Source organism: Macaca fascicularis, chromosome 14 (assembly GCF_037993035.2).
Source record: "Macaca fascicularis isolate 582-1 chromosome 14, T2T-MFA8v1.1".
Lineage (NCBI taxonomy): Eukaryota > Metazoa > Chordata > Mammalia > Primates > Cercopithecidae > Macaca > Macaca fascicularis.
Genome location: NC_088388.1, coordinates 75,692,457 through 75,704,254, shown reverse-complemented (window position 1 = coordinate 75,704,254; position 11,798 = coordinate 75,692,457).

Sequence of the window (11,798 nt, the reverse complement as noted above, 5' to 3'; positions counted from 1 at the left end):
GGACCTTTTTGGCATACATTTGTAATGGAGATTGGATTCATCAAAGTGAAACATATGATCTGAGGTTTAGAGTTCTTAAAAAACTAAACTTTTTTTTCTTAAATAGAAGAGGAAGTCTCTTCACAGCTTCTTCATCTGCACTCTTCGCTTCCCCAAAGAGCCTAACATGGTGGAAAGGGTAGTGTGTTGTTTAATTAAAAAAAAAACTTTTTGTAGAGACGGGGTCTCACTATGTTCCCCAGGCTGGTCACAAACTCCTGGGCTCAAGCGATCCTCCTGCTTCGGTCTCCCAAAGTGCTGAGATTATAGGCATGAGCTACCATGCCCAGCTGATACTGGGTTCTTAAAGATACTAAATCAGCAGCTACTTCCACCAGTGAAAGGTGCTTCTGCAGGATTTTCAATGTTTTTATAAGGTCTTCATACCTCCTCCTTTATTAAGAGAAAGTTTGCTTCTGATTGCTTCAACACATGTACTTGCTGGAAAATATTGCATGTGACCCAACATGACTTTCATATAATATGGACACCATGGCTCTCTACCAATCAGGTGGGAGCTATTCCCACAAAAGAAACACACATTTTGGGAGATCAGACTTAGGAATCTTCCTTGGGGATAGGCTGCTTCTTCAGGAAGTTTTCATAGAACCTCTGGCCTCTCCTTTTTTCCTGCCAATGATCAGAGCCCACTTACCCTTCACAGTGCATCACCCTTTACAGCACACATACCTGCACACTCATTCCTTCAACTGTTACAACAGTTTTGTAGATTAAGACATGTAGAAGGCAGATGCCATTCCCAGCACTCCATCTCATGGGACAAAGGTAAGGGATTAACAACTGCTGAGGGCCCCCAGGCTGCAAGCCTTGTGCCAGACATATGCCATATGTCCCCCAATTTCCTTCTCACAACAGCCTGGTGAGGCCAAGGAGTGCTTATTTCTGAGGCAGTTTGATGTTATCCTCTCTTTTCAGGGGAGGAACGTGGATCTCAGAGAGAAGCAACAGGGCAGGATGGAAACCTGGCCCTGAATGAAGATAACACCTGTGATCTTTCCCCACCACAACTCAGGGAGCCAAACTAGCAACTCCTAGCATAATGGATGAGGTTATCTCACTGCAGAACAGTCCTTGAAAACCTGAATGTCTCCCTGGCCAAGAGCAGCAAGCCCACATCTCAGCAGGACCATATGAGTAATGATTCCCATTTGGTGAGCATTTATATAAGCCAGGCACCATGCCAAACACTCAGTAATATTCTCTCTCCAAACTTCTCCCAGACTCCATGAAACAGGATTTTGAAACCCAACTTGCAGGTGAGGAATCTGAGCCCAAGAGAAGTTCAGCAGCTTGCCGAAGGACTTGAGACTTGTTAAGCAAAGGGCCAGGGTCTGAATCCACATCAGACCGAATCCATGTGAATCTAAGGGGGAGTCGAGGGCTGAGACAATTTCATGTTTGGCTTAGAGTGTCCACATTGGCACCAGAGACCAAAAGCAAGACAACCTCCACAGGACAACCTCAGAGACTAACGCCCCACTGGGAAGGGAGAAGGCTGAGAATTTGGGCTGGGCTGTAATCCCAGAGCTTTGGGAGGCTAAGGCAGTGGATCACCTGAGGTCAGGAGTTCGAGACCAGCCTGGCCAACATGCCTGTAATCCCAGCTACTTGGGAGGCTGAGGCACGAGAATCACTTGAGCCTGGGAGGTGGAGGTTGCAGCGAGCCAAGATGGCACCACTGCACTCCAGCCTGGGCGATAGAGTGAGACTCGCTCTCAAAAAAAAAAAAAAAAAAAAAAAAGGCTGAGGATTTGGTGGATTTAGAAGGGAGTGTTGAGGCTTTTCATTGGAAAGTGGACAGTATTGTTCATTGCTCTGCCTGCCTGTGCCTTGTCCTGACCCCTACATGAGGAGGGGAGAAGGGGAGCTTCTTTTTTACTTAGGCCAACTGAGGAGGGCTCCCAGTGAATCATCCAGAGAACGTAGCCTGTGTGCCTTGACATTCAGCAGGTATGGGGACTGGTCACAAGATAGGGTACTTTGGGAATGGCCTAGAGTCTGGCTCGGCAAGGATGCCTGGGGATTTCCATGGCCCAGATGGGTCCCCATGGCAAGGAGCAGAATTAAAACCGTCACAACACAGTTCAAGAGGACTCCTAGAAGGGAAGATGACCCCTCAGAAGGGACAGATGAGAGGTGGGCGGAGGGAAGAGTCAGAGCACCCAGCCAGAGAAGCCAAAGCCAAGTCCAGGGGCCATAGGCGGGAGAACTCCAGTGACAAGGAAAGGCTGTGGGGGCCCAGGGACCTTCATGCAAGACAAATGCCGATAACCACATAGCGATCTTGAAGAGGGCCCCAGTGCCACGTTATGCCTGCAGCAGTCAAGTTAGGCCTTATCTGCTTCTTGTCTCTCCTGTCCACCTGCACTTGATGGAAGTGGTAGTGAGGGGATAACAGCAGCTAGAGAATGTGGGGGAGGTGCCCAGTCCACCAAGAGAACCCCTTAGAGACCACTGAGCTCATTGCCACACGCCTTTGGACACTCAGTTACTTGGTTCTGATGCAGAGGGACAATCATTCAAAATGGTTAATTTTCTTACAGTGAATACCCAACATCTAAAATGAATTGTCAGCTGGGCGCGATGGCTCACACCTGTAATCTCAGCACTTTCAGAAGCTAAGGCGGGAGGATCACTTGAGCCCAGGAGTTAGAGACCAGCCTCGGCAACATAGTGAGACCCTGTCGGCTCAAAAATAAAATATATTTAACATAGATTGAATGCTTTTTACACTTGTAAATTTTCAATCTAATATTCCTTTAAATATTGCCCTTCCTTTGCCCTCGAGTAAGGGGCAGGAGGTGGCTGGTGCTTTACATTAACATCTGGCTTCACCTTTACCTTAGCTGCTCACTTTTATCCCTCACCTGCTGTGGGCCTGGGTATGCCCTGAAGGCAAAGCTTTGCTCTGGGCAGGACTCTCCAAATGCCAAAGTTGGAAGGAGAAGGTCATGACTAGAACCCAGCACTGAGCATCAACTTTGTACCAGGAACTTGCTCATGCTTCTGGGGAAATGGTTGGGGAGGACTGGTGTATAAAGAAATGAGGGAGAATGCCTGGCCCTGAGGCAGAGCTCACAGGTCACAGTATCTCTGCAAGGTCCCCAGGGCTCCTGATTAGCTTTGCACTTCTTATGGTTCCCAAGAAGTCCTTGGGTGTCAACCCGCCCAGGGACAACTGTGCTCAGAGGGACGGTGCCAAGCTAACCAAGCCCAAGGGAGATGCATCACTTACTTTGGGGTGAGGGTGGGAGGCACATTGCTCTTACAGAAAGGTAGATACTATGCTTTTCATTTTCATATTGTATTTATTTATTAACAAATATTTATTAGCCACAAATACTATGGGCCAGTCGCTGTGCTCCATTCTGTGTATAACTTGTAGATTTAACAAGAGGCTTTTGGAAAAACAAGAAACCTCACCTCAGTAACTGTCAATTACCAGATACATCCCAATTTCAAGAAACAACACAAGGAGGACATGCGAGTGTTGGAGGTCAGGAGCTGTGGCAGCTCTCTGGGGTGGTGGGGGGAACTTTTCTGGTGCCAACCTGGCTCTCACCAGGCCTCTCTCCAGAGCTGGGCCTTCCACCTGTTCCCCACCTTAACCAGGATCCAGCTCCAAAGCTGCCTGGAATCCTGCAAATCAGATGCTTAGGCCCTGCCAAAGCCCTATGAGGCCATGTGGGCAAGCCCTGGATGCCAGAGCAGTGTGGGGCCAGTGTCTCTAGATGGCTCCTCCAAACAGCTCCATTTCTGGAAACTGCCCGTGAGTCCTCTCCTACGAAACGTCACACTAGGATACTGAGTGTTCACGGGATTTGATGGACTGAGAGACTCAAAATGGATGACAGTGGAATAGAGTGAATTCCTTTTTAAGATTTATTACATAAGTCGTACATGTTCGTAGTAGAAAAAAATAGATAAGGCAAAAAAAAAAATAGCTATAACTCCATCACCCAGAGATAAGCACTTTCATCATTTTGGTCTGTAGTGTGAAAAACAGACCTTCTTTCCCCGTACCTGCCTACTGCCCTCCCAACACACACACACCACACACACATATACCACAGTCACACACATATCACACCATACTCACACACCAAACTTACACACTCACACACAACACACACATACACCACACTCACACCCCACACCACACCATGCACACACCACACCACACACACATACTCCACACTCACACACACCACATTATACACAGGACCACAACTCCCCACACCACACCATACACACACACACACCTCTCACACACCACACACATACCACGCACATACACCACACACACCACACCATACACGTAACCACACCCCTCACACACACCACCACTCCACACACACATACCACACTCACACACACACCAAACAATACACATACACTACACTCACACACACACCATCATACACACGTACACCACACTCATACACATACCACACAATACACATACAACACAACACACCACACACACCACACCACACACAGGACCACACCCCTCACACACACCACCACTCCACACACACATACCACACTCACACATACACCAAACAATACACATACACTACACTCACACACACACCATCATACACACATACACCACACTCACACACACACCAAACAATACACATACACTACACTCACACACACACCATCATACACACGTACACCACACTCATACACATACCACACAATACACATACAACACAACACACCACACACACCACACCACACACAGGACCACACCCTTCACACACACCACCACTCCACACACACATACCACACTCACACATACACCAAACAATACACATACACTACACTCACACACACACCATCATACACACGTACACCACACTCATACACATACCACACAATACACATACAACACAACACACCACACACACCACACCACACACAGGACCACACCCCTCACACACACCACCACTCCACACACACATACCACACTCACACATACACCAAACAATACACATACACTACACTCACACACACACCATCATACACACATACACCACACTCACACACACACCAAACAATACACATACACTACACTCACACACACACCATCATACACACGTACACCACACTCATACACATACCACACAATACACATACAACACAACACACCACACACACCACACCACACACAGGACCACACCCTTCACACCACACCATCCACATGACCACACCTCACAGCCCTCCCACACCACAGCACACACACACACACATCTCACAAACCACAAACACACACCACACCACACCACACCATCCACATACAAACACCTCACACTCCACACAGCCCAAACAGACTTGAGGCACTGTGTGACAGCCCTGATGAGCCCACCTGCTGAGGAGCAGGGCGTTGCTCAGAGAAATGTGCTGGGGGAAATGGGTCCAGGGAGTGAGCCCCCCACCCTGTGTAGGGACTGGTTTTCAGTGGGACAGGAGTAGAGGCCAGAGGAGAGGCTCGAGAAAAGGAGGCTCCCTCTCTTTTTTGAGACGGAGTTTCGCTCTTGTTGCCCTGGCTGGAGTGCAATGGCGCGATCTCGGCTTACAGCAACCTCCGCCTCCTGGGTTCGAGTGATTCTCCTGGGTTCAAGTGATTCAGCCTCCACAGTAGCTGGGATTACAGGCATGCGCCACCATGCCCGGCTAATTTTGTATTTTTAGTAGAGATGGGGTTTCTCCATGTTGGTCAGGCTGGTCTCGAACTCCAGACCTCAGGTGCTCCACCTGCCTCGGCCTCCCAAAGTGCTGGGATTACAGGTGTGAGCCACCTCACCTGGGCAAGGCTCCCTCTCTTGGGGGAAGAGAGCTGTGATTCTCAGGGTGAGGAAGGGAGGGTGGAAACTGGGGCACGCCCTGAGGGGACTGCTTCTCCTGTGAAAGATCCCTTCTGTACCTGGGAAATGTCAGGAGAGTATGAGCTTTCATCTTCCTCTTGGACATTGTAGCTCCTCTTATAATCATCCCAGTACCCTTTGAAGAAAGGTTCATCCACTGCCCAGCTGGCTGTGTCATCTCAGAGGGAACCAAAGGGACGGAGCATTGAGGAAAAGGAGCCCTGCTCCCTCCTGCCTCCTCCAGGGCTTCTATGGAGAAGGGCACACAGCCCAGGTCCCTATGAGAGAGCTAGAGCCAGCAGGCAGCAGCCCCAGACAGCAGGGAGTGCTTCCGGCGCGGGGGGGTTGGGGGGGCGACGCAGGAGAAGCAGGAAGACTGAACCTCCTCTGACCCCAGCCCGCTGGAAGAAGTTTCACGTTTGAAAGGAGAAAGAGGTAAAGAAACATGAGTACTGGGCCACCTGTAGCCCACTTGATGCCTCCATGCAAATTAGAAAAAGGCACCCTTCTTCAAGACACTTCCAGCAGACACACATCGTCCTAACATTTGAGAAAACAAGCACTTCACTTTCATCCACTGGAGAACTGTCTTGAGAAACTCTTGGTGGTGAAGGGCATCTCCTGAGAAGGAGTCCCGTGCCACAGACTGCGTGTGACAGTCCTGCTCACAGGTGTCTGTGAATTTTACAGATGAGGAGGCTGAGCCGAGAGAGTATGGAGAACTCAACCAGGGTCTTACAGCTGGTTAGGGGTGAATTCAGGCTCAGTCAGTCTGACTCCAGAGCCCAAACTTCTCACAGTTAGGTCACTCTGTATTTGCTGGAAATGTTTGTTTCTCTATGATGCCTTCTTCCACCTCATGAAGTCGAATTGGCCATTTCCTCCTCCGTTCCAGGCTGCCTGCTCTTGGACTTTATACAGCTCTCCACCAAAGCCTTGCCCTGCTGAGTGAATTTGGTAAGTTTCACTCTGTCTCTACCCCTCGACTGTGAGCAAATTCTTCAGGGACTGTTGGGGAGAATGCGGGGTGCCATCTGTGCCCCCACAGTTTGGCACAGAGTCTGGCACAAAGCAGCAGCTCAGGAATAATGGATGAAAAGAAATGAATTTGCACATGAGGGGATTGGACCCACTGCTCTTGCAAGACCCCTCCAGCTCTGACCTTCCGTGAATCCATGACTCAGGGTTGGATTCTTAGACCTCTGCCAATGCTGGGGAGCAGAAACCACAGCGACTGGGCCAGAGCAAGTCAGGATGAAGGGTAAGTGACAGAAAATAGCAATGACATCTGCTCAGGAGATGTCAGAGTGATTAAATGGGAGTTAGTCTAGCATGGAGTTTCTTGGAAGGCTCACATAAGCCCATTAAATCCCACTGAGTGCCCAAGAGTTCCCTAGGCAGAGCAGCTGGAGAAGTTGTCGAGCTCATCACCGACTCTGAAATCCCCCAGATGCTCCTACATTAACAGGTTTTCAGGCAAGGAAGAAAAAAAAAATACCAATGGGCTGTCATTCTGGAATTAGAGTGCATTAACAACACTCTCACTGGGAAGAGGTCTGGGGCTTTTTGCCAGTTTCAATTGTGTCCAAGGATACCCCATGTACATAGGACTTCTGTAGTGAAATGTGAGTAGGAGCTCAGGGGAGAGACAAGACACAGCGAGTGAGGGCCCTGGTTCTATCCCCTTCTGTTCGCTTTAATGAAATGTAACCAAGCTGCCACCATAGACGGGACCCTGCCATAGGGGCAGAGGGAGTTCGGCTGGATCTTGAAGAGCCAGTGCTGTCTCTTGTCACTGGATCTTACTAGGATCTGAGCTAATCTGGGGCAGCTGATATTGTACGACTGGCATTTGATGTTGGATTTAATTTCCTTATAATTCTGTTGATTTCACTCATTGTTTGAAAAAATAATTCCCAATATATTCAAAAGATTTTAAGTTGATCTCCCCCCTTCGTTAATTAACTCAGTCATCCAATACGTTTTTACTGAACATCTGCCATGTGCTCCTGGGCCAGCTCAACATCACCTTCACTTTGTCCTTTTCTTCTTCCAGACTCTTGGCCTTGGCAGGTTGTCTTCACTGTACCAGCAGTGAGCTCCCTGGGCCATCCTAGGCCAGAGGTCCTGAAGCAATCTTTTGCTGGCCTCTGTCTTGTCTGGACCAAAACCCAAGAATCAAGCGGGACTGTGCCTCTCAGAATGTAGGAACGGGGATATTTAGCTGCTGCTTGGGCCTGAGGGGCAGCTTCCTGACATGACAGAACATGCAGGATGGAGACACACTGGGGGCAGGAGGACCTTCAGGCCCTTTGTCATTGCTCTAAGGACTGTCAGCTCAGACTCCACATCTTCTTCCTCGCAGAGGACATAGATAAGTAACGATTGTTACTACTCTTTAGAAAAGAATGACGAAAATATATGAAGAAGATGGTAAAAATCCCCAGTGATTCCTTTTAACATTTTGGTCTTTATTATTTCAGTTTTTAAAAATTCATATATAGACATATACATCTATCTTTACAAATATAGGATTATTCTGCATTCCATTATGACTCACTTTCAAAACATAACTTATTATGACTATTTCTCCATGTCTTGTATTTCATAGTATTGCCTAGTATGGATCTAACAGTATACTTAAGTTATCTCTCTATTGACTCTTTTTTTTTCTTTTTTGATACAGGATCTTGCTCTGTAGCCCAGGCTGGAGTGCAGTGGTGCGATCTTGGCTCACTCCAAAGTCTGCCTCCTGTGTTCAAGTGATTCTCGTGCCTCAGCTCCCCAAGTAACTGGGACTGCAGTCACGTGCCACCACACCTGGCTAATTTTTGTATCATTAGTAGAGACAGGGTTTCACCATGTTGGCCAGGCGGTCTTGAGCTCCTGACCTCAAGTGATCCGCCCACCTTGGCCTCTCAAAGTGCTGGGATTAAAAGCGTGAGCCACCGAGCCCACTTCTATTGACACTTTAAGTTATTTATAATATTTTTTTCTACTAGGCAAAAGATGAATTTTTAAAAGAGATCGTGCGCATTTCCTGCTTATTTCCTGACTTATTTTATATCCCTTTTTCCTGTTTTATTCTTCTGTGTTTCTACAGCCTACATGTCAGCCAAGCCAGAATTCTGGAGTCCACCCTGACCCCTGTAAACCAAAACGTGTCTGAGACAGGTCTCAATCAACTCAGAGGTTTATTTTGCCTAGGTTAAGGACCATGACCCATGACGCAGCCTCAGGAAGTCCTGAGAACACGTGCCTAAGGTGGTTGGGTTACAGCTTGGTTTTATATTACACATTTTAGGGAGACAGAAGTTTTTCACAAAGACATAAATTGATACTTGTAAGGTATACATTGATTTGGCCCAGAAAGGTGGGATATCTCTAAGCTGGGGAGCTTGCAGGTCATAGGTGGATTTAAAGATTTCCTGATTGGCAGTTGGTTGAAAGAGCTGATCTTTTCCTAAAGAATTGAGTCAGCAGAAAGAGAGGCATGCATTGAGATAAGGGGATCGGAAGCCAAGGTTCTTACTATGTTCTTGTTATATAGACAAAGCCTCTAAGTAAGCAGTAGATGGTAAATGTCTCTTATGGAACCTTAAAGGCTGTTAGACTCCCTAGAAAAGACCGAAGTAAGGGAAGGAGATTATCTACACAATGCACATTTCCCCAGCAAGAGACCAGCTTCGCAGGGTCATTTCAGGATATGTCAAAGAAATATATTTTGGGCTAAAATACTTAGATTTCTTTCAGGGCCTGCTATCTGTCATGCGATGCTATACCAGAGCTAGGTTGGAATTTGGTATCTTATTGCTACAAATAGTCTGTTTTGTCAGTCTTATGATCTCTGTTTTAATATAGACATTGGTCAGCTGTGCCTAAACTCCAAAGGAAGTGGTTATAAGGAGACATTTCAGACTTCCCTCTTCCTGTCATGGCCTGTACTCGTTTTTCAGGTTTTTGGGGGATCCCCTTGGCCAAGATGGGGGTCCATTCAGTCAGTTGGGGGGCTTAGAATTTTACTTTTGGTCTGCACCCCTCCCTATCTCTAACCTCCATATCCAATCAGTCACAGAGTCTTGTGGTCTCTCTTCCTCTCCAGGTCCTCAGCCCAGTTCAGACCTCAGCCATTGTCTCTGGACCATCACAAAAGCCTGGCCTCCTAGAGATTACCCTCCAAATTCCTCTTCCTCTCCATTCTGAGACAGCTTGAACCAGGATGTTACTCAGTTTACTCAGCTACTGTCCTCCAGGGCAGACAAAGAAGCCAAAAGCTCCCAGTCTTGGCAGGGGAGGAGAACAGTGTTTAATGGGGATGACTGGAACCTGTGTTTTCAGGGGGCAGATCTCAGGGGAATCAGGGAAAAACTGATTATAGGCATCAGAAGGAGAAAAGACCTCTGTATCACTGGGTGCTAGTTGGAAGTCCTCAGAGGTCAGGATGCTGACTGGGCTGCCTCTACTGCTGGGAGTGCAGGCGCTCGCCATTTCATCTTGGCCCTTCCACATAGCCCACATCCAGCCTACACATGCTTTAACAGGTTTTTACTCAGGCTGGAGGCCTGGGGCCCAGGCCTTCCCTGGAAAAACTCAGAATGGGATGCAAAGACTTAATTATGGGAAGACGAATGCCCTCAGGCCCCTGGCAGGAAAGGTTGTGGGTGTTTGAGGTTGCCTGCCAGAGCATGCAAACTCACTTGTGAGTTTGGTAATAAATAGCGTGACCCTGGTTCAAGATTTTTCTTTTCTTTTTTTTTGAGACAGGGCCTCATTCTGTCACCCAGGCTGGAGTGCAATGGTGCCATCATGGTTCACTGCAGCCTTAACCTCCCAGGCTCAAGCAATCCTTAGACCTTAGCCTCCTGAGTAGCTGGGACTACAGGCATGTGCCACCATACCTGGTGAATTTTTTTTCTTTTTGGTAGAGACAGAGTCTCCTTACGTTGCCCAGGCTAGTCTCGAACTCCTGGGCTCAAGCAATCCTCCTACTGTAGCTTCCCGAAGTGCTGGGATTACAGGTGTGTGCCACTGTTCCCAGCTTGAGATTTTTCTTTAGTCCTGAGATGTGGCAGTGCTTCTTGGGTGCAGACGCATAGCAATCTTATGTTTTCTTTCGAATCAGGGCTAACTCAGAGCTTAGACCTAAGAAAACCCAAAAGGCCTTGTATTCCAGCCTCTCCATTCTCCACATAATGCTGACTCCCCAGAGCATTCCAAACAAAACGGCCCCTTCACATGCTCTTCGTTTCCTAGAAGTCTTTCTCCATCTTGGCACATATCTTTAGAAAGCTCTTCCTGGAATCTGTCATGCACCGTGAGGGGGAGGTGTTGTTTCATATCTATGCCTTCGCTTTGTAAGTCAGCTACGCCCTTCCCCCTCTTGTGCATCAGGGCAAACGCTTATTCTTTCTTCAAATCCCAGCCCCAGGTCACTTCCTCCATGAAGCCTTCCTTGTGTTCTGCAGAACGAGTTGATTCCATTTCTCCCTTCCCCATCCCACCACCACAGATACTCCTGAGGGTAGTACCCTGGCTGACTCATCTCTCCATCTCTAGTGCCTGGTTCAGGGCTTGGCCAAGAGAGGAGGCATGAATGAAAGAATGAGAAGGGAAGGAAGGAAGACCTCAGACCACTTTATACAGCAATAGCCCCTGTACCACCCTCTGCGATCTGACCCAGGCCCCTGATTTTTCTAAGCACTTTTCTATTCCTGATCTTACTGGATCCTCATGGTGGCCCCAGTGTGGTTTAGGGTAGGGACCCACACCTTGATTGGCAAATGAGGAAGCTGAGGTTCCAAGAGGAGAAGTGACTCGCACAAAGTCACCTCAGAACTCCTGTGGGAAACCCAGAACTGCCTCCTT